General features: G+C 36.1%; 1 protein-coding gene across 15 annotated transcripts in view; it reads right to left on the bottom strand.

The window, feature by feature from the left end:
• nrcama (neuronal cell adhesion molecule a) overlaps positions 1 to 26,368 on the bottom strand; it is a 63,677-nt gene that overhangs the window by 26,252 nt on the left and 11,057 nt on the right. For 12 of the 15 annotated variants that reach the window (XM_048155167.1, XM_048155171.1, XM_048155178.1 and 9 more), the window contains exon 2: positions 13,474 to 13,545. The exons of 1 other annotated variant lie outside the window; for it this stretch is intronic. The gene's annotated coding sequence lies outside the window, so the exon portion shown is untranslated. Of the gene's footprint in view, positions 1 to 13,473; positions 13,546 to 16,596; positions 16,887 to 23,077; positions 23,294 to 26,368 lie in introns of those variants that run through there. 2 more of the 15 variants (XM_048155168.1, XM_048155169.1) reach the window with 2 other exon arrangements.

Below are 26,368 nucleotides of genomic sequence, written 5' to 3'. Positions count from 1 at the left end.
CAGTGAGGAAGGAGGAGTATAATGTGTCAGAGAAGTGTGCTAGCATTGGTGGTTCCTGCCGGTAGGTAAAGAGAGTGCTATCCGAGTGATTCTGCTGTGTAGCAGGCTGTGTCAGGAAAATGGGCTCTGCTTTGCATAATTCATGAGCTCAGAAACCTTGACGGAGTCATACAGCTAGAGAGAGAGAAAAAAGGTGCATGATTCTGTAGGAGCAAAAAATTTATCTCAAGGTGAAGGTTTCAGACATTCGCGATAGAGACAGGTTCTTTTGGATATCACAAGCACTGATCATCCTGATCTTGAATCTAAATCAATTTCTCTGATTCAGGACTGGTTACCTAGATACATTTTAGGTGGTGATAAATCTACAGTAGAGGCCAGTTGCTTGGATATGGTTTAAAAATGCAATGCTCTTCAGGTTAAGGCAAGTCTTTAGGAGACCCTGATTTAACAGTCTGGTCACATTACAAAAAAAAAATGTATGGATAGGAAAATAAAAATATTAAATTTATTCATTTATATTAATTCATTATCTAAAAGGCCTACAAAAACTCTTTAAGATGCCATAAGAGAAATCAAATTTTATTTAAAAAGGCATAATCAAACACGGTGGGTCATGAACCAGGACAAAACAAAAAACAAAACAAAACAAAGACAAAACAATAAAATGTGTGGATAGGAAAATAAAAATATTAAATTTATTCATTTATATTAATTCATTATCTAAAAGGCCTACAAAAACTCTTTAAGATGCCATAAGAGAAATCAAATTTTATTTAAAAAGGCATAATCAAACACGGTGGGTCATGAACCAGGACAAAACAAAAAACAAAACAAAACAAAGACAAAACAATAAAATGTGTGGATAGGAAAATAAAAATATTAAATTTATTTATTTATATTAATTCATGATCTAAAAGGCCTACAAAAACTCTTTAAGATGCCATAAGAGAAATCTAATTTTATTTAAAAAGACATAATCAAACATGGTGGGTCATGAACCAGGAAAAACAAAACAAAACAAAACAAAGACAAAACAATAAAATGTGTGGATAGGAAAATAAAAATATTAAATTTATTTATTTATATTAATTCATGATCTAAAAGGCCTACAAAAACTCTTTAAGATGCCATAAGAGAAATCTAATTTTATTTAAAAAGACATAATCAAACATGGTGGGTCATGAACCAGGAAAAACAAAACAAAACAAAACAAAGACAAAACAATAAAATGTGTGGATAGGAAAATAAAAATATTAAATTTATTTATTTATATTAATTCATGATCTAAAAGGCCTACAAAAACTCTTTAAGATGCCATAAGAGAAATCTAATTTTATTTAAAAAGACATAATCAAACATGGTGGGTCATGAACCAGGAAAAACAAAACAAAACAAAACACAAAACAAAACAAAACAAAACAAAACAAAACAAAACAAAACAAAACAAAACAAAACAAAACAAAACAAAACAAAACAAAACAAAACAAAACAAAACAAAACAAAACAAAAACAAAAAACAAACATAAAACAAAACAACAAAGACAAAACAAAGACAAAACAATAAAATGTGTGGATAGGAAAGTATTTAAAAGTAAAATACTGAATACAGTCAAAATGACAGAAGTGAATAAAGAAACTCAAGGACCTTTTAGCACATTTTCTGGCTGAAGAAAAAGGCAAGACTCCCTCAAACACACAAAGACAAGTAGATTGAGCACATTTTCAGTATTTCAGACACAGCGTGTCTGATGGCTGCTATGGTGACAGTATGTGCTCAAGCGCCCTTTGGAAAAACCTGAACCGGTCAACTGCAGTAGAGAGAGAGTGACAGTGACAATGTTTTAAATGGAAACTGTCAATCACATTTCCTGTTGCCATGCAATCAGCTTGACTTTTAGTTATTCTTGAATATAAGAATCAGTGAAAAAAAGTAGTATGCAATGTCATCTGTGCCTTTAAAAATGAGAGAATAAGATAACACAGGCCCTGTTTACACCTGGTATTGAGATGTGTTTTGGTTGATCAGATCACAAGTAGACGAGGGACAAACATTCCCCTTTACCTGGTGTTTTATTTACCTGTCTCTTTTGTCCACTTTCAACCACTTCTGTCCTGATTTCTTCGAGGAGAGGGTCTATGGGTGGTTAAATGTATGAAATTTTTCAGATCTTTCTCTCTAATAGACGAAATAAGCTCATGCAATTTACATATGAATGCAATTGGAGACAACGGAAAAACACACGGAGAGCAGAAATGAAAGATAGCCGCAAGATCACTCCGAACGCAGTCAGTGCATGTTAGAAATCAGGAATGGTGAGAGAACATTGTGCTTGGTAGGTGCTTCTTGGGTCTTCAGCCGACAAAGTTTAATCCCGTCTGGCTAGCGCACTTTCCATAATGTTTACCGTTAGGTCAGTAGGCAGAAAGTAGGTGGTCTTTTGTGGTCATTCAAACACATTAGCATTTACACTATGAAAGCAATCCGGTCGTTTTTGACTTCTTGTGGAAGTGGTCTAAAGATTTCACCTGTATTTAGCATCGTCTACTTGTGATCTGATCGACCAAAACGCATTTTAACACCAGGTGTAAACAGAGCCATTAAGACAATTCATAAAGCTTCATGTCTGTGTTGTCATATGGTAGAGATGTTGCAGTCATGTATAGTCTGTCTGAATTAAAAATTTGCATAGCACAAACAACATCATTTCTAATCATTAAATGTTTAACACTTTTTCTCTGGCAATAATTCATGATTTATGACTGAATGAATTAACCAACAGATGTTGTCCCCGAATTCAGGCTATTAACATTCTGGTCAAATTAACCGAATCAAGACAAACTAATGAAAAATTCAATTACATCTCTTCATTTTTACATATATTTTCATAATAGCTCTCAGATTTGTTTTTTTTCTTTGGCCTTAAGCCACTTTTGTTAAAAAGGAGATTGAGTAAAGACAGGAAACGGGGGAAGAGATTGGAAAATGTCATGAGATAGACTGCAGCAAGGCTCAAAATTCATAATACATTTTTAATATACTATCTTTTATGTAATAATTATTAAATATAAATATTTATTTTAATATAAATAATAAAGTTTGTCTGCTTTTAAATAGTGGCTTGTAGCCCTGGCTCCCTTGGCATAAGTAGACTTTACAATAGCTCAGAGGGATGCTTTGGGTAACATCCTGGTCTCTAGAACAGAAAAAAAAACTGATTTAGATACTGTGCTGAGTCATTCATATCATGACAGAACCAACAGAGATGGAGGAAAGATGCAGCATAGGTAATCTGACACTCTCAGATTGTCTGGATGAAGGACTAAAGGCACAGGCATCTGTTCTAAAAGATGGATCTCAATCTAGGGCAGCAGGGCTTCGGAGGCCCCTTTTCTGGATCAACTTGGCTAATGGCCTCTTTATTGGATGAAGACCACCCTGGATGGGCAAAAAGATAAACATATGTGTCACAGGCTCTAAAAAGCCAGAGTCAACCTTTTTATCAACAATTTTCCATAAACGTCCAAATAAATATCCAAATATGTTATATTTAGAGACATTCACATAACTTGTGTTATTATCTATGAGTCATTATGCAAATTCCTTTCAGCAAGAGAAATTTTGCCACAGGCTTTTCCAAAACCAGTCTATTTTAGTATTCATCCCAGCATAATCCCTGCATAAATTTAGAAGAATATATGCAAATGAATGACATCATTTACATATGAATGTATTTCTACTGTAAAAAGTGAACAGAGACCATACCGTACAGTCAAAAGGACTTCATTCATACGAGTTTGTTTTGACCACATCCTACTGCTGCCTTTTGCAGGTTTGGTTCACTTGTTGTTTGTGTTGACAAGTGGCTATTATCTTTCACGAGAAGGGAGAGATCAGAAGTCCTTGTTGCCAAACTGTCTTTTTCGTATTTGAGTTTGTTTCTCGCTATTTAAACTACGTTTTAAACAAAGCTTTGGTCCGTTACCATACCGTAGTCAAGAATGTTTGCTTTTTCTACTGAAATGTCTAGTTCTAAGAATACTGTAATTACATGAATCCCTTTAATGAAACTTGTACAAGGCCACAGAAGTGTGAGAACCATCGACAGAATGTCCATTCGGGTCTTTCAGAGTGTGTGTACTGAGGAGGGCTGGATATTACCATGACAATGAGACACAAAATAAACTCAGACCAATATTATTAGTGAGACTTCATGAAAAGTGAAAGTGTGAACTTATTCAACATTGCAGACACACTGCACATCTTATAGATCAATCCACACATATACTGTAAACCAGCTCAAATTTATATATATATATATATTTTTAACAATAATTTTATTTTACGACCCCTGAAAAGCCTAAAGAAGCACTTTATAAGACAAAATTCAAATTTGTCATATCAATTATTTCTTTAGCTTTAGAAATGTAAAAACTGGATACACTGATGTAAACAAAGTCAGTGGTTCATCAAAACAACACAAAACAAAACAAAAAAAAAAACTAAAAAAAGAGAAAATACTATGTAATATAATGTTAGCTTTCTTATAATAGTCATTTGAGCCTATTCGGTTTATATCAAATTAATAATTCCTGTTTAATTATATACAATAAACTATTTGGTAATTTGTTGGGTCGCAACTTAGCCTAACTTTGCCAATTTTTAACCCGCTTTGTACTGGTACAATGTCGGCAGTATACGCTACGTAAATGAACAATTGCATGACATAAACTTGCAAATGCAAGTTATAAAGTCAGAATTGTGTGTTATAAAGTCAGAACTGTGAGCTATAAACTCGCAATTCTGAGAAAAAAGTCAAGTCTTTTTTTCCCTCAGAAATGGACTTTATAACTCGCAATTGCGAGTTTATATCTCACATTTCTGAGAAAAGTCAGAATTGCGAGATATAAACTCGCAATTGCGAGAAAAGAAGTCTGAATTGCAAAATATAAACTCAACTGTGAGAAAAAAAGTCAGAATTGCAAGATATAAACTCGCAACTGCAAGAAAAAAGTCATAATTGCGAGTTTATTTCTCGAGTTTATATCCCGCAATTATTATTAAACTCGCAATTGCTAGTTTATATCTCGCAATTCTGACATTATTACTCGCAATTGCAAGTTTATATCTTGTAATTCTGAGGAAAAAAAAGTAAGAATTGTGAGATAAAAAGTCACAATTTTTCTTTTAAATTGTTTTATTCCTTGGCGGAAACAAGCTTGCATATAAAACACTGTGTTCGTAGTCATCCAGTTGGAAATGTTAACTGCAAAATACAGAGGTTTTTCAGATTTTCGTTCATTGCGTTCTCTCCATTAGCCACTGCCTACAACACGCTGGATCCTTCAATGGAAACCGAAAGTAACTCACTCCCGCTAAATGTTTAATCTATGAATTCTAGCACCCGGAAACAAAACACGTCGACACCATTATGACTAAATGTTTTCTAAGAAGTATTTCCTACTAAAGCAAGGCAGTATTTGACTCTGGTCAAGTGTATCCATAGCAGACTGATGGGAGTGGCCTTAGAAGGCAACATGTCCAGTGCATTATGAGTAAAAGGGCAGGGCTTTGTTTCTCTAGTCAGGTAGCACCAATTTCCAAAATGGTTCTGCCTTTCTAGTGCATAAGTTTTTTTGAAAGCCTCTTTTAGCAGTGAAGTATCCCTTTAAAACTTTTCAGAACTCAAAACAGAAACCTTGACTATCATAACAAGTTGACCTCAGAAATACATAAATGATTAAAAATAATTTAATAAAAAGTTTTTTTTTTTTTTTTTTAAATCACCCTTTTAAAAGTACTTTAATTGGCAAGATTAAGTACTGTATTTGTAAGCTTTCTTTTTTTTTATAGTTCACAGCCATCTGGAAAATGCACTCTCAGAAAGAGTACATGGGAAACTTATTTCCTCTGATAATACAAGTTCTTCTCAACAGCTCCTTCACTCTGAAGAAGACCTGAGTCAAGAGACCGAACCGGGCTGCTAATTTAATGATCGCTCCGTGTCCACGGCAACACACTTATTACACACACATGCCTATTATAAGACACACAAAACGCAGCCAAACCCATCAATCTTTTTAATGTAAATCCAAGGAGAGGACACTACTGAGAGAAGCCCTCTCAACAGCTCTCCTCTGTCATTGGAGACTGAAAAGAATGAACCGCTCTTTACTTTAGCACAGGATGCCTTCAGGCCAAACGAGAGGGGACATGATTAAATGTCTCTTTTCACACAAAGTCTGAAGCCCATACAGAGGGAATTAGATAAAAACAGTGGAAAAACAGATGATACAGCAGCTTTTTGCTAAAAGCTTTTGCCGTTTTTAAAGGGTTAATGTTTGTTTACCAGCTAATATGTGTTCTCTAGACAATATGCTGTTTTGTTTCGCATTTTAATTCACCAAGTGCCTCTGGGCCAATCAAATCCCTGTTTACTCAATCGGTTTTTGGAAAACATTTGCAAGAGCACAAATGAAGAAGAATCAATAAGTCAAGGAAAGTGATTCAGTTATCCGTCTGAACAAACTGAGCTGGTTTCACAGCATGCATTTCATTTCAGATGTTAACACTATATGACACAACAAACTAATTTGCCTTTTGAAAGTCATATTTAGCTGTCAGTTGCACAGTATAAGCTTACAAACATTTAACTGTTCTTATTGAACTGCTCCGTTGGCAGTTTGTCTGCCATTACCTCGTTGTTATGTTTGAAAACCAACAACTGACGCTTTCGGAAGCAAGACAATGCTAAACCACCGCGCCTATTGTTTTAGAAGTTCCCTGCCAGGGTTTAGCATAGCGTTACTATCTAAATAAATGAGCTAACTTCATTTAACTGTGGTCGTATGAGGTTATCCACAGCTAAAGGGTCACTTGTTCTTGCAGTGTCAGCAGAATGGGAGAGCTTTCTTTCTCTCCTGAGCTTTGGGAAGTTGCTGATTGTCAGCACGCTCCTGTCTGGCAACTCACGAACTGCATTGTTGCTTTATGCTGTTTATAGTTCAGTTAGGCTGAAAATACAGTGTGACCCGAACAACTCTGAGCAGAACTATTCACTTCAAATATAAAGAACACACTCTAAAAATCTAAGTGGATCTCACTTTGCTTTTAACTCATACTTGTGATGCGTTTCAGAAAAAAAAAATTATACTATTAGACCTAGGGCAGCTTCAATCAAAATCACATGATTTCACAGGGGAAAGATAGACTCTAGAGTAATGAAAGCTTCCTGTGAGGGCCTGTTTTTCAAGTTTCTCATTCAGGTAAATACCAGTCACTTGCATTGTAATCACAAAACTCAGGAGAATGTAGAGCACACAAAGTCTAAAATTACCTTACTAGAGCAAAATTACCCTTCTAGGTTGAAAAAAAATAATCTCAATATAATCAAAGTGAATCTCAGACTAAAATATACTGAAGACAGAGACTTGAGACAGAGTACTTTTTGTCAAGCCTTCAGAAACTACTACAAAGCATTAATTATTTAAAAAGCAGCCGGGAATGTCCAGAAATGACTCAATGGTTCCTGAAGGCTGCGAGTCATAAGTCTGACTTCATTCCTGCAGTGCTTTTCCCCGAGCACATGTGTGACTATAACAGGGGGAACATTATGTTTTATTCAACACTGACTGTAAAGGAGCTCTCAAATGTCCTGCAATCTGTTGATCAGACTATATAATCTGCCTCAGTGCTGTCCACTTGTGTAAAATCTATACTCTCTTCTCATCAGTGATGAGACACTGAGATGGTGGGTCACGCATTTCATAAAAGACCTCTTCTAAGAGATGCCACAATACTGTAAACCAGACTTATTTGTATTCTGGAGAAACACAGTGAGGGTTGGGGGGGGGTGTCTCAATGACCAGACATGATGACTCTAGAAAGATGACAAGAGGTCAAAGCAGTGAAAGAAGCATTTCTAGAGTTCCAGCATGGTTTGAATGTGAATTATTTTTGCTATGGTGGTTCTCAGTGTTGGGGGTAATGCATTAAAAGTAACTTGAGTTACGTAATCAAATTACTTTTTTCAAGTAACTAGTGAAGTACTGTTACTTGAAAGTACCTGACAGACAAGACAGAGCAGGTTACTTTTGATATGAAAGTCTCAAATTTTGTAATTTTTAAAAGAAATTTATTGTGTCGTGATAGATTGCTGTAGCGCCTCAGGTCAAGTGGCTCGTGAACCGATCATCTTTTCCTACTAGTTAATTTATAGGGCCCTATAATACACCCGGCGCAATGCGACGCAAGGCGCAGCGCAAGTGTGTTTGCTAGTTTGCGTCCGGCGCCGTTCGCGTTTTCCCGTTCAGCGCCACATCCTTAAATTAGTAAATGCATTTGCGCCAGTTAGTGCGCCCATGGGCGTGCTGGTCTAAAAAAGAGGTGTGTTCAGGCGCATTGCTATTTTAAGGAGCTGAAAATAGACTGCGCCATAGACCAACTCAAACCTGGTCTAAAGTCTAAAGTCAATGGCGCAATATTTTTTTGTTAGAGCGCGTTGGTAGAAACTGCGCCTCTGGGCGCGTCCACAGTGCGCGTTGACTTTGCTTATTACACACAGGGATGCGCATCACACAAACATGCCAAATATTAAAAACAAAAGGATTACAGTGTAAAAGAATATTATTGTGTAGGCTACATAAATATAAAAATGTAATGATGAATAGTCATTGCGTGTATTAGAATTAGGCTACCTATTTTCAATTCAGCCTATTACTACTTATAATGATGAACGAAATTGGCTAATTAATTGAACAATCGTGCCAATACACACACATATATATTAACTGACTCATCGCGCGGAGCTATTTGAAAGCCTGCATCCAACGCAGACGACTGAAAGATTGACTGGCCAGTTAACAGGTAATTTCAGCAAAACATCACTCGTTGAACTCCTCAGTTGAATCGGTGTGTTTAATAAGTCAGTGTATTTTATAATGTTACGTATTATATTTTATAATGTAACAAATTCCGCCATGTAAATAGCAATCCGCCATGGCGCGAGCGCATCTCACTCTTAAAGGGAATGGGAGATGACACTCTGATTGGTTTATTGAACGTTACGCCCATTACTCATTAAGAGAATAGGGACAACCCATTTCAAAAATGCGCCCCAGCGCACGGACCGTTTTTCCGTCGTTAAAATAGCAAAAGTGGATTTGGACACACCGTGCACTTTACACTTTGCGTTTAGATCGTTAAAATAGGGCCCATAGCATCAAATAAACATGAATGAACATCAGAAGGAATGTTGTTATAAATGCAGAAAGACATCAGTACACACCATTTTTCAAGTTCAAGTCCACTGACGTTAGTCTACTAACTCCCCTGACAAAACAGCGGATTCGGCGTTATGATTGCTTAGATCGCCTGTCAAATCAAACTCCCGGCGCAGGGTCAATTATTTTTCTGCTTCAATTCATTTTTGAAATACAATCATTTACACAGTCGCTGTCATAACTTGTTTTCATGACAAATTATTTAAACAAATATTAAATAATTAAAACATTACTGACAGGTACATATAATTAATATATTAAGCTAATATAGTGCATATAATTAGTGAAATGCCCCCCTCTTATTTCATTCCTCTAGTAAACCAACATACTGCGGACACTGAATGACTTGCCTGAGGTAAATGCAATGCTACGTGAAATAATTGTTTATTGTGGCGGTTAGCAAACAACGTTGTATTACTGCGCACGCTCCCTTCTGGATCAGAGTGTGGATCACCTGTGACTGAGTGTATTCATTGTCTGACTGTATGCACTAAACCGTGACATCCGTACAGTGACGGTTCGGGACAAATACATGTACTGTTATACCCCTACAAAATGGTATAATTTCTGTCTTTGTATATGATATATCATACCTTAATTTAAATACATTTATTAATTGTACAGATAATAAATAAATATCTATGTGCATAACCAGCTAAGTTATTCAATAGAATGCATAACTAGGAGATATTATTATATATACAGTACAGTCCAAAAGTTTGGAACCACTAAGATTTTTTATGTTTTTAAAAGAAGTTTCGTCTGCTCACCAAGGCTACATTTAATTAAAAATACAGTAAAAACAGTAATATTGTGAAATATTATTACAATTTAAAATAACTGTTTTCTATTTGAATATATTTCACAAAGTAATTTATTCCTGTGATGCAAAGCTGAATTTTCAGCATCGTTACTCCAGTCTTCAGTGTCACATGATCCTTCAGAAATCATTCTAATATGCTGATCTGCTGCTCAAGAAACATTTAATGTGTACAATTGTACAAAATATTTGTGTAAAAAAAAATTGATGAATAGAAAGTTCAAAAGAACAGTGTTTATCTGAAATCTAATCTTTTGTAACATTATAAATGTCTTTACTGCCACTTTTGATTGATTTAATGCATCCTTGCTGAATAAAAGTATTCATTTCTTTAATTTCTTTTCAAAAAAATAAAAATAAAAATTCTTACTGACCCCAAACTTTTGAACGGTAGTGTATAATGCTACAGAAGCTTTGTATTTCAGATAAATGCTGTTCTTTTGAACTTTCTATTCATCAAGGAATCCTGAAAAAAAAAAAGTACACAACTGTTTTCAACATTGAAAATAATCATAAATGTTTATTGAGCAGCAAATCAGCATATTAGAATGATTTCTGAAGGATCATGTGACACTGAAGACCGGAGTAACGATGCTGAAAATTCAGCTTTGCATCACAGGAATAAATTACTTTGTCAAATATATTTAAATAGTACACAGTTATTTTAAATTGTAATAATATTTCACAATATTACTGTTTTTTACTGTATTTTTAATTAAATAAATGTAGCCTTGGTGAGCAGACGAAACTTCTTTTAAAAACATTAAAAATCTTAGTGGTTCCAAACTTTTGGACTGTACTATATATATATCCTATTCTATTTCAGAATACTGGAGGAAATGACAGAGAACCAGATGTTATTAATTCATTTGTTTTAATTACGAATTTAAAAATATCTTACCAGTTTACTACCAATTCTTTTTTTTCTTTTTGTTTTTCATACTTTATTTTTAAATAATACATTTATTAAAAAAATTTATTAATTCATTCATTCATTCACAATTCTATTTCTATGCCATTTTCTATTATCTCTTTTCACAGTTTATTTTAGAGAATACAGAAGGAAAGGATGGGTTGGCACACTGCTCTCTCTGTTCCATCTGTTCGGCACTCAGATAAACTGTGGTCATCTGTCCACATGCTGTATGTGGGTGAAAAGGAGATTTTACAGTATGTGCCGATATCACTGCCATTACAGAGTTCAAAATGCTTTATGATGTAATACTGGTCATGTCATCTAATCCTTTTGTGGAGCAGGAACAGAATTCTCAAGCAATACATTTAGCTGTAGTTATAAAGCTAGAGTTCAAATCTGCGTTGCAAATATTAAAGGGATAGTTCACAAATAAATAAATAAATAAATAAAAAATACTTGGAATATAGTGCACAAGTTGACTGCTTTTATGATGCTTGAGGTAGTTATTCACTGAAAATCTGGCTTGCTTGCCCTGGTCACCATTCACTTTAATGGAAAAGAGAAGCATGAACATTCTGCTTTTGTGTTCCATTCAGGTTTCGAATGACATGAGGGTGAGTAAATAATGACATTCAACTATTATTTTAAGTCAGACTGAAAAATCACCATGCAAATATATCACAAAATGTGTCTCAGTCCACACAAACAAACAAATGTTGACAGCATTATACGTCATAAAAACAACTGCCCAGCAGCAGCATCATCATCATGGCACAAGATCACTGTCTGTTTCTATCTGCTCTTTTCTACTAAACACAGCTGAGCTCTAGAGAACACCGTCTGCATATCTGCTCTAACGGGGCCAGACGCTTTCAGTAATGTCTGAGCACAGCAGGGATCATCATTAGGGAAAAATCACATTCAAGTTAAATCTTTAAAACACAGTTTTAATCATAGTATCAGTGTCTGAAGCATGTAAAACATATTCAACCCATGCCACTCCTTTGAAACACTATCAACTGCATTCCTACAGCAAGAAGTCAAGTATGCAGTGTGTTTTTAACACATTAGTCATGGCAGGAATATGAAGGATTCTGGATAATCTCAACAGAACTCAATCAGATTTGTCATTATTTATTCTACAGATTCATCATATTTGCTATGGTGAATTTCCCTGAATTAAACCAGATTAGATTATATAAGGCTTTTCTGATCCATTGGCTTTTTTTGTAGGAAGTGTCTGCTGACAGCCCGGTTTGTGCCCTCAGAGGCCGAATCGAACACTTTGGATGACAGAGGCAGCATACGTAAGCTTCAACTGCAGGTTCAGCACAATAACTGATCAGCACTTTCAAGTGTTTTTTTTTCCCCCTACAATGTGTACATTTGATCTTACTATGTGTTTTTTGTATACTTCACACTTTTAGCTACTACCTTGCATTTTAATTTATTTATTATTTTGGTTTCAGATCCCTCAAAATGAAAGTTAAAAATAGTTCACACAAAAATGTTGCCACAAACCAAATCCATATGACTTACTTTCTGACACAGATTGAGAAATCCTGTCACACATTTCCATGCAATTACAACAAATTTGGACTGACACAAAATGACCCAAAAGCAGTAAACACCATCAAATTATCATAAAAGTAATCCATATGACTGCATGTGTTGAGAGGAACAAATTGAAATTTATATTGACTTGGCATCCATGCTAGCTTGGCAAGAAGTAGTGATGCCCGATTCACAAACAAATAGCTTTTTTCAGATCTTTTCAATCAACTGATCCACTTCAAAAACTCGTCTGAATGATTTGTTCACGAATGATTCAGTTCCTAACCTAACCTAAGTTACAGTGGTTCAAGTTATCATACAGTATGAACTCAGAAGTCCACTTTTATGATACTTATAATTATTTTGGGTCTTTTTAAAGCTTTTAAAGAGCCAGTGCCCAGTCTTGTTATTGAAGGAAAACAGTGTCCAGCACATTCTTCAAAATTTTTTCATTTTGTGAATCAACATAATTGTTTCATTTTTGGGTGAACTATGACTTTATATAATTTATATACAAAATCTATTTTAGCGTATAATAAAAAACATGCAAAAGAACACAACTGCACAAACAACCTAATCACGGAGTATAAGGGAGATCAGACACATTTCACAGCTTTCAACATGGTAACAATCTGTCAGCACAGCAGTGTGTGTACGCGGCCAAAATATGCTAATTTCTTTCAGTTTCAGTAACAGTTTTTAGTTCTCATGGTGAAATGAGGAGGGATGTCTGTCATAAATCCAAACTTATCAATCATTCTTTTTCATCTTTTTTCTTTTCATGTCTCTACTCTGTTCCTCTCTCTGTCTGAAAAGAAACAGCCACTGAATTACAATCACTACATCAAAAAGTCAGTGAAAATCGCATACAAATGAAAAAATGCAGTGAGCCACATCTTACCCGTTCAGACTGTAAGAAAGAGCAGATCCTCTAGTTCCAACCAGACGTCAGCAGCTCAGAATGGTGTGGACACTGTAAAAAACAATCCCACTGTTACAAGAAGAACTCTGATCTGACAAAGGAAATGTGTCAAACGACCGAAGGACATTATGACTAAAGGACAAAAGACTTTCTAGATCACAGATGCACCAAAAAGTGAATAAAAAAAGTGTTATTTCATGCCCCACTGGGATTTCTAAACATTATTGCTTCTGTGCAAACACAAAGCCATGCCGTAGATCAGCAGAAAGAGTGACAGAGGGACCTGCTTTCAACGGCACCCCCTAGGCACCTCTACATCACACGTGCTGGTTCATGGTCGTGCATATATTAGCGTTCTCCCTCGAGACGCACGCATTCATTTCACATTAACAGAAACACCGCCGCTGACACAGCTTCCCCCCTCCATCTTTTGATGGGAGACGGACCACAAAGACGCTGTGAGGGAGAGCCGCGTCGCGTTACTGCATTGTTTTCTCGAATTTAAAGCAAACTGAGGAAACCTTCAGCCTCTAGTGAAGCTGTCACACACAGCTGCTGTCTCACAGAGACCAGAAAGAGGGAGAGAGAGAAACAGGCAATAAAACAACAACAAAAAAATTCACACTAACTACCTCCCACCTCTCAGAGCTGACCTGAGGTGTTGTCATGGAGACGGGCCGCATGCCGGCACGATGGGGCAAGAGAGAGAGAGAGAGGGATGAAGGGGGTTCTGAGAGAATGCAATATCTAGAGACTGAGAGACAGATCTAAAAATGTATCACCATTATCTGCATCTGTCTTTTCTTTTTACATCCATCTATCATCCATCCATTTCCTTTTTCATCCATCCATCCATCCATTTCCTTTTTCATCCATCCATCCATCCATTTCCTTTTTCATCCATCCATCCATCCATCCATCCATCCATCCATCCATCTATCCATCCACCCATCCAATTCTTTTTCATCCATCTATTTCTTTTTTCAAACATCCATTTATTTATTTTTTTATCCATCCATCTATTCACCCATTTCCCATCCATTCATTTATCCATCCATTCATCCATCCAACCATTTATCATCCATCCATCTACCTATCCATACATATATAAATTTCTTGTTTCATCCTTCCATCTATTCATCCATTTCCCAACCATTCATTTATCCATCCAACAATTTATCATCCATCCATTCCTTTTTTTATCCATCCATTTATCAATCTACCCATCCATCCATCCATCCATCCATCCATCCATTTCTTGTTTCATCCATCCATCCATTCATCCATTTCTTGTTTCATCCATCCATCCATTCATCCATTTCTTGTTTCATCCATCCATCCATCCATCCATCCATCCATCCATCCATCCATTCATCCATTTATCCATCTACTTATCCACCCATATATCCATTTCTTGTTTCATCCATCCATCCATCCATCCATCCATCCATTCATCCATTTGTTTCATCCATCCATCCATCCATCCATTTATCCATTTATCCATCTACTTATCCACCCATATATCCATTTCTTGTTTCATCCATCCATCCATCCATCCATCCATTTCTTGTTTCATCCATCCATCCATCCATCCATCCATTTCTTGTTTCATCCATCCATCCATCCATCCATCCATCCATTTATCCATCTACTTATCCACCCATATATCCATTTCTTGTTTCATCCATCCATCCATCCATCCATCCATCCATCCATCCATCCATCCATCTATCCATTTCTTGTTTCATCCATCCATCCATTCATCCATTTCTTGTTTCATCCATCCATCCATCCATTTCTTGTTTCATCCATCCATCCATCCATCCATCCATCCATTTATCCATTTATCCATCTACCTATCCACCTATATATCCATTTCTTGTTTCATCCATCCATCCATCCATCCATCCATTTCTTGTTTCATCCATCCATCCATTCATCCATTTCTTGTTTCATCCATCCATCCATCCATCCATCCATCCATCCATCCATTTCTTGTTTCATCCATCCATCCATTCATCCATTTCTTGTTTCATCCATCCATCCATCCATTCATCCATTTCTTGTTTCATCCATCCATCCATCCATCCATTTCTTGTTTCATCCATCCATCCGTCCATTTATCCATCTACTTATCCACCCATATATCCATTTCTTGTTTCATCCATCCATCCATCCATCCATCCATCCATCCATCCATTTCTTGTTTCATCCATCCATCCATTTCTTGTTTCATCCATCCATCCATCCATCCATCCATTTATCCATCTAGCTATCTACCCATATATCCATTTCTTTTTCATCAATTCATCCATTTACACATCCATTTTTTCCATCTATCCATCCACTCATCCATCTGATTTTTGTTTCATCCATCCACCCAATTCTTTTTTCATCAATCCATTCATTTGTCCATCCATTCATGGCTTTTTCATCCATCCATCTATTCATCCATTTCCCATGCATTAATTTGTCCATCCATTCATTTTGGCATCCAACCATTTATCATCCATCATTCCTTTTTCATCCATCCATCCATTTATCCATCTACCTATCCATTTCTTGTTCCATCCATCCACCATTTATCATCCATCTATCCACCCATATATCCATTTACACATCCATTTCTTTTTTCATCTATCCATCCACCCACCCATCCATTCTATTTTTGTTTCATCCATCCATCCATCCATCCATTTCTTTATCCATCCATTTTAGATATCCATCCATTTTGTCACATACTGACATCAGCACACACTAGGACTCCAGAATAAACAAATCAGCACACACACAGACAAATCTGACTGGTTTTCACAGGAAATGTGATACCAGGTGTGTACCGTGCAATGGACAAAATGCTGTTTGTTCTAATGACTGTAGTCACACAACCTGAGTCAAAGAGGTGAAAGGAAATAGTTCACCCTGAAGGTGTAACTTTCACCCACAGGGTGTGAGAAACTCAAAAGTTACCCTAATAAATACCATTAAAAAAAAACTCACTGAGAATAAACCAAACAACAAACTAAACAAAGGGTCAAGCAAAAAAAAAAAAAAAAAAAAAAAAAAAAAAAACATTATTTTTAACAGCCAGAGCACTATTACCTTGATACTGAGTCAACAGCAGTCCTTTCCTGGTCACGGTGTGTGTATCAAGTGTGTATCTCTCTAACCATTCTCTGAACCTCGTATAGCATGTGTGTGGCCGGTGAGTGCTCTGACAGGCATCTGCCTCTCTCTCTCTCTCACACACACACACATGCGATCGCTCGACTCTGCCTGGCATCCACCCCCATGTGCCTGCCTCCTAACTCGGTGAGATTAACACACCCCTTTGTCACCGTACAAAGGGGGTTAACGCATTTCCTGGAGCAAACCAAAAGCATCCGTAGGGACTGAGGGATGGAGTGGGGAAAAAAAGAGAGGCAGAGAAAGAAAGATACAGACAAAAAAGATATATAGTACAGGTAAAGTGATATTTGTACATTTAAAGAGGTCTCAATGCACGTCAGGCTCATTTAGCAGGTCTGTTTGTTCTGTCAAGTGTTTGCTTGAACGTTTCCTTTAAAAAGAACAGAATCGCAGATGTGCTGAAGATCCCAATTAACCCCTAAGAGTGTGAAATGACTGTCAAATACAAAAGCTGTGCAGAGCTTCAACACTTAACTGACAAAAGCCTCAATCATTGACTGAGGAGCCTCGGAGAAAGATTCAGCACTGATTTCAGATCAGCTTTTCTGAACTAACAGAAAACCAATCTTAATACTGGGATAAGATAAACACATTTAGACTTTATTGTCTACAATAAAAGTCATATTACAAAGGCAGTGCCCAATGGCAACCAAGACATTCATCCTAATATAGCTAGAGATGACTTTACAGCCCTCTGAGTACATGAAAGAGTCTTCAATGTTGACATAATGACTCATATAATGGTCATTTTAAAGGTTCAGAACATCGGTTTACATGAAGTCAACATGATTCTCATTTGCAACCCATACTGCTTCCGTAATGTGACATATTTTCAAGCAACATATATTCAAAGAGCAAAACCATATGGCAGGACTTTTTATTTTTTAAATTAAGAACAAAAAAAATTTATCTGAGAAAAAAATTCAACAATGCCTACAGATACAGTAACATCTTATCATCAAAAAGGGGAAATCTTAGTCATGATGAAAAGCAACAGCAATAAGATTTAAAAAAAATAATTATAATAAACAATTACAATTCTGCCACCATGAAATATAGTTCATTAGACTAACTGTAGGCTGATAGTGGTTGCCAAGCAACATAGCGACTCTAGTGCATTATTGTAGAAATCAACTTGATATGCAGTCATAAGTGTGTCCTTGTGTGTGTGTGTGTGTGTGTGTGTGTGTGTGTGTGTGTGTGTGTGTGTGTGTGTGTGTGTGTGTGTGTGTGTGTGCGCAAGCATAGGCAATTAAATAAAGCTCATATAATTAGAATTTAAAAGTAGAAAAGAGTATTTTTAAACTGAATGTATTTTTTAAAAATCATTGGCTCTGAAAAGATTAAAAGATGTAAACTAAAATGACAAATACAAGACAGTACACACCTGTGCCTCTTTGTATTGTATATTTTTGCTACCCTGAACAATTATATCTCAGTAACTTAAAAGTAAGCTATGTTATCCAATAATGAAAGATCCATTTTGCCATACTTTGGCTTTTAAAGTTTCATAGGAGTGAGGACATGTAGATACAGTCTAGAGTAAATATGAAGAGAGAGAAAATCTCTGATTACTTTCCCCAGCTCTCAGTTTTAATTTACCCAGTCTGAGTGTTAACATCCGTCAGACTGGGGTCCCTCACACACACACACACACACACACACACACACAAATGGCCGAATAGACTGAGTGCTGGAGAGCTGCACAAAAGGGCATGGAGAGGCCTTTTCACACAGCAGATTTAGCACACACCAGCTGGGCTTTCAGCACAGAGACGAGTCGCCACTGAACTTTGTCATTTCCACTTCAGCTCTAAGGACACAGTTATCCACACTAGCGGACAATACACGGACATAATTCCCACCAGACTCCCAACAGGACTAGAAAAGAAACAAAAGGCCTGCTTTTCTTTTTAGCTTTTCAAGTTCATAATCCACTTGATCTTGTGTAGGACTATGTATTTGATTTTATATTTTATATTAAAATTAAAAATATCATTTATATAATACTAATATACACGTGCATAGATAGATAGATAGATAGATTTTTTTGTCTCAATTGTATCCATTAATTAAAAAAAGTTGTTTTCATTGTTTTTGACCCATGTAACCTTTTTCAGGTAGGTCTAGCAGGTACAGAAGTTGAATTTCTTTATCTGTGCAGTTAATAAACACTGCACCGTATTCACTACATTCATTTGCAGAGCAAATTGAATATAGATTAATCCTTATTAAAGCAATAGTGATTCAGTGCAGTTAGTGATATTCTCTTTGTCTTTTGTTGATTGACATTAATGACACAGACAGCAGCAGGTTTATTAGGCTGCTGTCACTTTAAGATCTGATGCACATGACGTGGAACTGACACACATCCTCTTTACATTCATTTACTCTGCTTATGAGGATACTCACCAATTACAGGCATTTTAAAATAATTTAGCATGTTTTTGTCCGTTTAAGTGCAAAAGAAAACTCTTTTGATAGCGCGCTGTCTGCAAGCAGCATTCTGTGCTTGTGTTTCGGTTGTTTATTTACAGAGAGTCGCTTCACAGACAGTGCGCCAGTACAGATTTGTGTGTTTTTTTGGTTTTGTTTTTTTGCATCTTATCGCACTTGTATGGTTTAATAGCACTTGAATGAATAATAGCGTCACCATATAATAAAACGGTAACCAAAAGATGGCAGGAAAAAACAGATGCTGCGTTAATTGCGTTAAATATTTTTAACGCATTAAACCGAAAAAATTAATTGCATGTGTTAATGTGTTATTTTTGACAGCAATGTATATAAGCATTGCATTGGCATTATGAGAAACAAAGACAGAGAAACAAAAGAGAGATGGAGGAAGTGAACTAGAACTGTTGGCATGATGCACCCTGGAGAGGCCACACAGTGCAATAAGACAATGTTATTTGATTTTTATGTTAATGATGTGGTTTGAGCAAAGGCCACATGCCAAGAGAGAGATGGAACGGCTGTAGGGTTCCACACATGGTTGTATAGTTCTTGAAAGTCTATTGGAATCATCTATATGCAATAAAAGAAGTGGTGTTGCTTTTTTTTTTTTTTTTTTTTTTTATAAATACTGATTTTTCATGTATGTGTGTGTGTGTGTGTGTGTGTGTGTGTGTGTGTGTGTTTTTTTAAATACATATACTGTATATTAAAAATTAAGTATATTACATTACAAAAATATATAAATGAAAAAAAAAAAAAAAAATATATATATATATATATATATAATAAAACACAAAATAATTATATGTTAACTGTTTTTTAATTTCTATTTTATTATATTTTTTATTTATATTTAGACAAAATAGTATAGAGATTTCATAATGGCTATTTATACATTTTTAGCCACAGCATTAAAATAATTTTTAGCACTTTTTAAAGTCAGATGTCTTCCATTTTAACCGCTTATTCAGGTGAACTGTGTATGAAAGCTCTCTCAATTCATTTTACCCGCTGATGACTTATGTGCCTTCCATTTTATTGATCCGCCTGTTTATATAAAGGCCACAGTTCTCCGAAAAACAGTCAATAAAACAGCATTCAGCCCTTTCTGATAAGGTCAGCATGTATTGGCAATATTTTCCACACAAAGCGCTCATTACCACGCTGATCTTTATTTGTTCTGTAATCTGGATAACCCTTGGGTTTATAAAACACGCAATGAACAATGACGGCAGAAATCAGCTCTTATCTCTGAACGGCCACATAACTCGGTTTCCCTTACAAGCCACGCCGATCACACAACATCATCACCATGGAGACCCACCGGGGCAACGAGGCCCGGCGACGAGGGGGCCACCACGACGACCCTGACCCACCAGACATTAAGCCGGCACTCTGGAGAGAAACTAATCTTGTGTAACATACAATGAGTGAGCACGGAAAGAACAAACTAAAGCAAAGAAGCAGACACAGAGGGAGAGTCGGCTGCGAGAAAGCTAATGAGAAACGTATTCTTCAAAAGAAAACACAACAAGCTGGTGGTAATAAAAAAAGAAAGCGGGAGAGATGGGGAACTACGGGGCCGTATTTCACTCAGTGAGGTCCGATACATCTGATGGATGAGAGAGGAGAGGGTCAGGAAAGGCTTGTGTGCTGGCTATTATTAGCCACACTGGAGGGAACAGATTTCTCCTTAAGCCAGTAACTCAGCTGATTGAGAAATCTACTCAGAGCAACTCCCTGAGGCTCGTGAATCACACCGGACACTCTCGCCCCGTGGGCTGCAGGCTGAACGGTAGGAAAGTCAAAAGAAGATGTCAGCCGAGAGAAGAATTTGATATCCCTGCTCGCTGAGCATCCAAAGTGACATTCTTGATTCTAATTTCATGTTTTTTAGTTTGATAGCCAACAGCCAATAATAGAAATGATTGCATGGATCTCTGAAATAACTGATTCTGATTGAACAATCAGTAGTCAAATATATTTTGTAATGACCACTAATGTTTTTATTTGACAGATGTCCCTTTCAGGACACAAAATAAATAATAAAATAAAATAAAAATTATTAATAAAATAAAATAACCATTAAGTTTATATTTGAACACTGTTCCTTTCTGAATAATTACTAAAATAGTATAATAAAATGCACATAATTTTTTTTTATTAATAAAATAACCAGTAGTTTATATTTGACTGTTATCCCTTTCAGAATATAAGACACAATATAATTAAAAAATATAAATAAATAATTTATTTTAATTTTAAAAAATAAATAAAAAAATAAAGACTAAAGCTTACTAACACTGTCCCTTTCAAAATAGACAATAATATAATAATACAATAACACGCAAAAATAATGTTATGTTATTAATAAAATAACCACTAAAGTTTATATTTTACCACTGTCTCTTTCATAATACATAATAACATAATATAATAAAATAATATAAATAAATTATTTTATACTTTGGATTTACATACATTCAAACATTGCGAAACCCTCATCTTAACGTAATTTTAACATTCGAAAAATAAACAGTGAGATGTATTTCAGAAGAGCAAACAATCAAAATTTGCCTACATTTTCCAGATGAAAACGCACATACAGTACAGTTGTGCTTTTGGAAATACAATTCACCATATTCCCACCTGATTTCAAATGGACACATACATTCCTATCCTTCATGAAATAACTCTAGCATGTAAGTTACCCTAATTCTGAAAATGTTACAATGTTAAATGTGAAAGAGTACCCTAATTCAGCTCAGAGTCCTGCAGTGACATTCCCAATAAAAGATTTTTCAAGGTTGACAACTGACAATAAATTAAGGAAATACCTTGACTCCATACTGTGACTGTGAGAGTGTGGAGGTCCAGAATAATATTAAACACACAGCAGAACCCCATTAATGCAGGATCACACTGCTACCTTTCAGATAATTGAATAAAATGACAATATGTCCAAGAAAAATTAGTTAAAACTGTGTGTGCTGAGCAGACAAACACATTTTATCATCTTAGAAGGTCACAGCATTGGCACTAGCAAAATAAACACCTCCATATCAAGGTTTGCACATAAAAAATAAAAAAAAAACATTTTGAAACAGTCAGCTATATCTGGCCTCTACCTGACAAAATGACAAAAGCGATTGTCCACAACAGAGCAGCATATTAGAGTCCCATTTGGCCTTATTTGTATCCAGTCAGGCTTGAGTAGGCAGCAATGTCATTTCCCTGTGCACGTCTGTGAATCTGATGCCTCTGGCAGCAACTGACACTCAGAACGCACATGCAAAATGAATCGGAGTCTTGATTTCCATTATACAAAGTGGTTTTATTAAACCATGAGTGACCTGCATTCAAATTCACATTTGTCATGTGGACAGTGTTATAAATCAAGAGCTGTGCAGTGTATTGTGGAGCAGCCCTGACACTGATTTCATGGACACAGATGCATGAGTCAGATGAATATGCAACTTTTCCTTCTAACTATGAATACTGAATTACCTTTATCTTTTTAAATGGTTAACATGCATTCTGAAAACAGCAAGTTGGTGTAAAAAAACATTAAAAAAATTTTACTTAAAACAAACCCTTTTCATGTTTCCATACTCAGGGAAACTAGAAAAGCCTGTTTTTGCTAATGAGAAAAGTAATTGTGATTTTATTTACAGCAGCAACATTATGTCACAATTGTGACTTTATTTATGTATATTATTTATGTACCTATATACATATCTCACAATTTCTACTTAATTTCTCATAATAGTCAGCAATTGTGACTAAAAAGTATTTCTTAAATTCTCAAAATTACAAATCAAATCATTTGTTTTTTAACTAAGACTGAAACAGACTTCCATGGAAATAAATTGAGAATGTTACAAAAATCTATAAGTGAATGAAAATGGTAACAAAAGTAATACTTTAGCACACTTACCCTCTCTAGGGACAGACATTACATCAAACTACTGCTTCACCGTATTCCAACGAAAGACAGAAACTAGTCTTTCTTTGTAAAAACAAAAACCCCAAAAAAGAAAGAAAAAAACAAATAAACAAACAGTCAACTGTTGACTTCTGCTCTGATGGTTTAGAGCCCTTGAAGGTCGTATGCATAACAGATTACAAGCTTGGCATGTGAAGTAGGAAGTGAAGTGCTATTCAAACTGAGAGCAAGATCAAGCCAAAGACTTAATTCAGGAACTTCAGAGCTTTAGGATGCAAATTACAAACTAGTTGCCTGTTCTAGCATATACTGTACCTGACTAATGAATTTAAAAGAATATGTAGCTGCTAGAAAAAATTAGTAGACTAAACTGTGATAAATTATTCAGTGTTTATGCCGCTGGCGTTAAACGGCCCTATTATTATCCAGAGTTACCTACATGGCCAGAGGTCTCATTCTGCCTTTTTATATCACTCTCTGTCCCTTTACCTTAATAGCGTCAATTTAAAAAAAAAATCATAATCTGAGCTTTATTCTGAGCTTGACAAAACTTCTTTAAACGCCCCTTCAAGCCATGAAACTGGCACTATACGAACAGATAAACAGCAACAGAAAAACTTCTTTAATGTTAATGTTTAATGTTATAAAATAGCATTCACAATATAAGTGAATCCAAGTGAAACAGAATATTTAATGAGGAAAAAAATAGGGCAGGCTTGATTTGATCTGAAAAGTGTAAATTTATACAAGAGTGGAGCCAAACCTTAATGCAACTTTTTAATATCTATCAAGATTTGCTGTTATAGCTGTTAACTGAAATGATAACCAATATTATATTACTGTATTAAATACTGGGAACATTTTAAAAAGACTGCAATAAACTGGTTGACATTAACATTTTTCTAAAACCAAGCAGCATGGTAAAGACCAGAATCCTTTGTTGTGGTGTTATGTCTTGCACTTTGCTATATTGATTTGTTATGCTCAAATCTGAGCACTAAGGTCTATTTTAATCCTGGGCTCAATTTGTCTATATTGCCGATGTACTATCTATAACACAACCACAGGCTGTTATACTGTGTGCACTAAATCATTCCCTAAGTCCCAACCGCACCATATAGCACAATGCATCAAGTTACTACGGAGCCCCTAAAGGGACATGACGATGGAAAAAATATGAGATGGGAGGGAAAAAAAAAAAACATTTCAATGCTTTTGCGTTCTCCCGCAAAAACTGTTACATTCAAGAATGTGTTCACTCACAAAGAACTCAAAAGGTTTGCAAGCGGTTTGCAATTTGTCTTCGTTTTTTCCAAGAGAATACAAAGTTTCTCAGGGGAAAGCAAAACATTTTGCTAGAAAACGCAAAACATTTTGCAAGAGAACGCAAAGTTTCTCAAGGGAAAAGAAAACATTTTGCAAGAAAACGCAAACATTTTTGCGAGAGAACGCAAAGTTTCTTGGGGGAACGCAAAACATTTTGCGAGAGAACGCAAAGTTTCTTGGGGGAATGCAAAACATTTAGCGATAGAACGCAAAGTTTCTCGGGGGAAAGCAAAACATTTTGCGAGAGAACGCAAAGTTTCTTGGGGGAATGCAAAACATTTAGCGAGAGAACGCAAAGTTTCTCGGGGGAATGCAAAACATTTAGCGAGAGAACGCAAAGTTTCTCAGGGGAAAGCAAAACATATTGCAAGAAAACGCAAAAAATTTTGCGAGAGAACGCAAAGTTTCTTGGGGGAACGCAAAACATTTTGCGAGAGAACGCAAAGTTTCTTGGGGGAATGCAAAACATTTTGCGAGAGAACGCAAAGTTTCTCAGGGGAAAGCAAAACATATTGCAAGAAAACGCAAAACATTTAGCGAGAGAACGCAAAGTTTCTTGGGGGAATGCAAAACATTTTGCGAGAGAACGCAAAGTTTCTTGGGGGAATGCAAAACATTTAGCGAGAGAACGCAAAGTTTCTCGGGGGAAAGCAAAACATTTTGCGAGAGAACGAAAAGTTTCTTGGGGGAATGCAAAACATTTAGCGAGAGAACGCAAAGTTTCTCGGGGGAAAGCAAAACATTTTGCGAGAGAACGCAAAGTTTCTTGGGGGAATGCAAAACATTTAGCGAGAGAACGCAAAGTTTCTCGGGGGAATGCAAAACATTTAGCGAGAGAACGCAAAGTTTCTCGGGGGAAAGCAAAACATATTGCAAGAAAACGCAAAAAATTTTGCGAGAGAACGCAAAGTTTCTTGGGGGAACGCAAAACATTTTGCGAGAGAACGCAAAGTTTCTTGGGGGAATGCAAAACATTTTGCAAGAGAACGCAAAGTTTCTCAGGGGAAAGCAAAACATATTGCAAGAAAACGCAAAACATTTAGTGAGAAAACGCAAAGTTTATCGGGGGAATGCAAAACATTTAGCGAGAGAACACAAAGTTTCTCAGGGGGAATGCAAAACATTTAGCGAGAGAATGTAAAGTTTCTCGGGGGAATGCAAAACATTTAGCGAGACAATGCAAAGTTTCTCGGGGGAATGCAAAACATTTAGCGAGAGAATGTAAAGTTTCTCGGGGGAATGCAAAACATTTAGCGAGAGAACGCAAAGTTTCTCGGGGGAATGCAAAACATTTAGCGAGAGAACGCAAAGTTTCTCGGGGGAATGCAAAACATTTAGCGAGAGAACGCAAAGTTTCTCAGGGGGAATGCAAAACATTTAGCGAGAGAACGCAAAGTTTCTCGAGGGAACGCAAAACATTTTGCAAGAGAACGCAAAGTTTCTCGGGGGAACGCAAAACATTTAGCGAGAGAATGCAAAGTTTCTCGAGGGAATGCAAAACATTTTGCAAGAAAACGCAAAACATTTAGCGAGAGAATGCAAAGTTTCTCGGGGGAACGTAAAACATTTAGCGAGAGAACGCAAAGTTTCTCAGGGGAAAGCAAAACATTTTGCAAGAAAACGCAAAACATTTAGCGAGAGAATGCAAAGTTTCTCGGGGGAACGCAAAACATTTAGCGAGAGAACGCAAAGTTTCTCGGGGGAACGCAAAACATTTAGCGAGAGAACGCAAAGTTTCTCGAGGGAACGCAAAACATTTAGCGAGAGAACGCAAAATTTCTCAGGGGAACGCAAAACATTTGCTAGAAAACTCAAAAGCATCGACTTCTTATATCTCCCATCTCATATTTTTTTTCCACCACCATGTAATGGTTATGTAAGTTACCAAATAACCACAAAATTTTAGAAAAACTCCTAAAGATTTGTATGCTTCAAAAGTTGCTCACAAACATATTT

Source organism: Megalobrama amblycephala, linkage group LG14 (genome assembly GCF_018812025.1).
Source record: "Megalobrama amblycephala isolate DHTTF-2021 linkage group LG14, ASM1881202v1, whole genome shotgun sequence".
NCBI classification, from domain to species: Eukaryota; Metazoa; Chordata; class Actinopteri; order Cypriniformes; family Xenocyprididae; genus Megalobrama; species Megalobrama amblycephala.
Note: the sequence above shows the minus strand (reverse complement) of the source record. Positions and strands in the feature narration are given on the sequence as shown.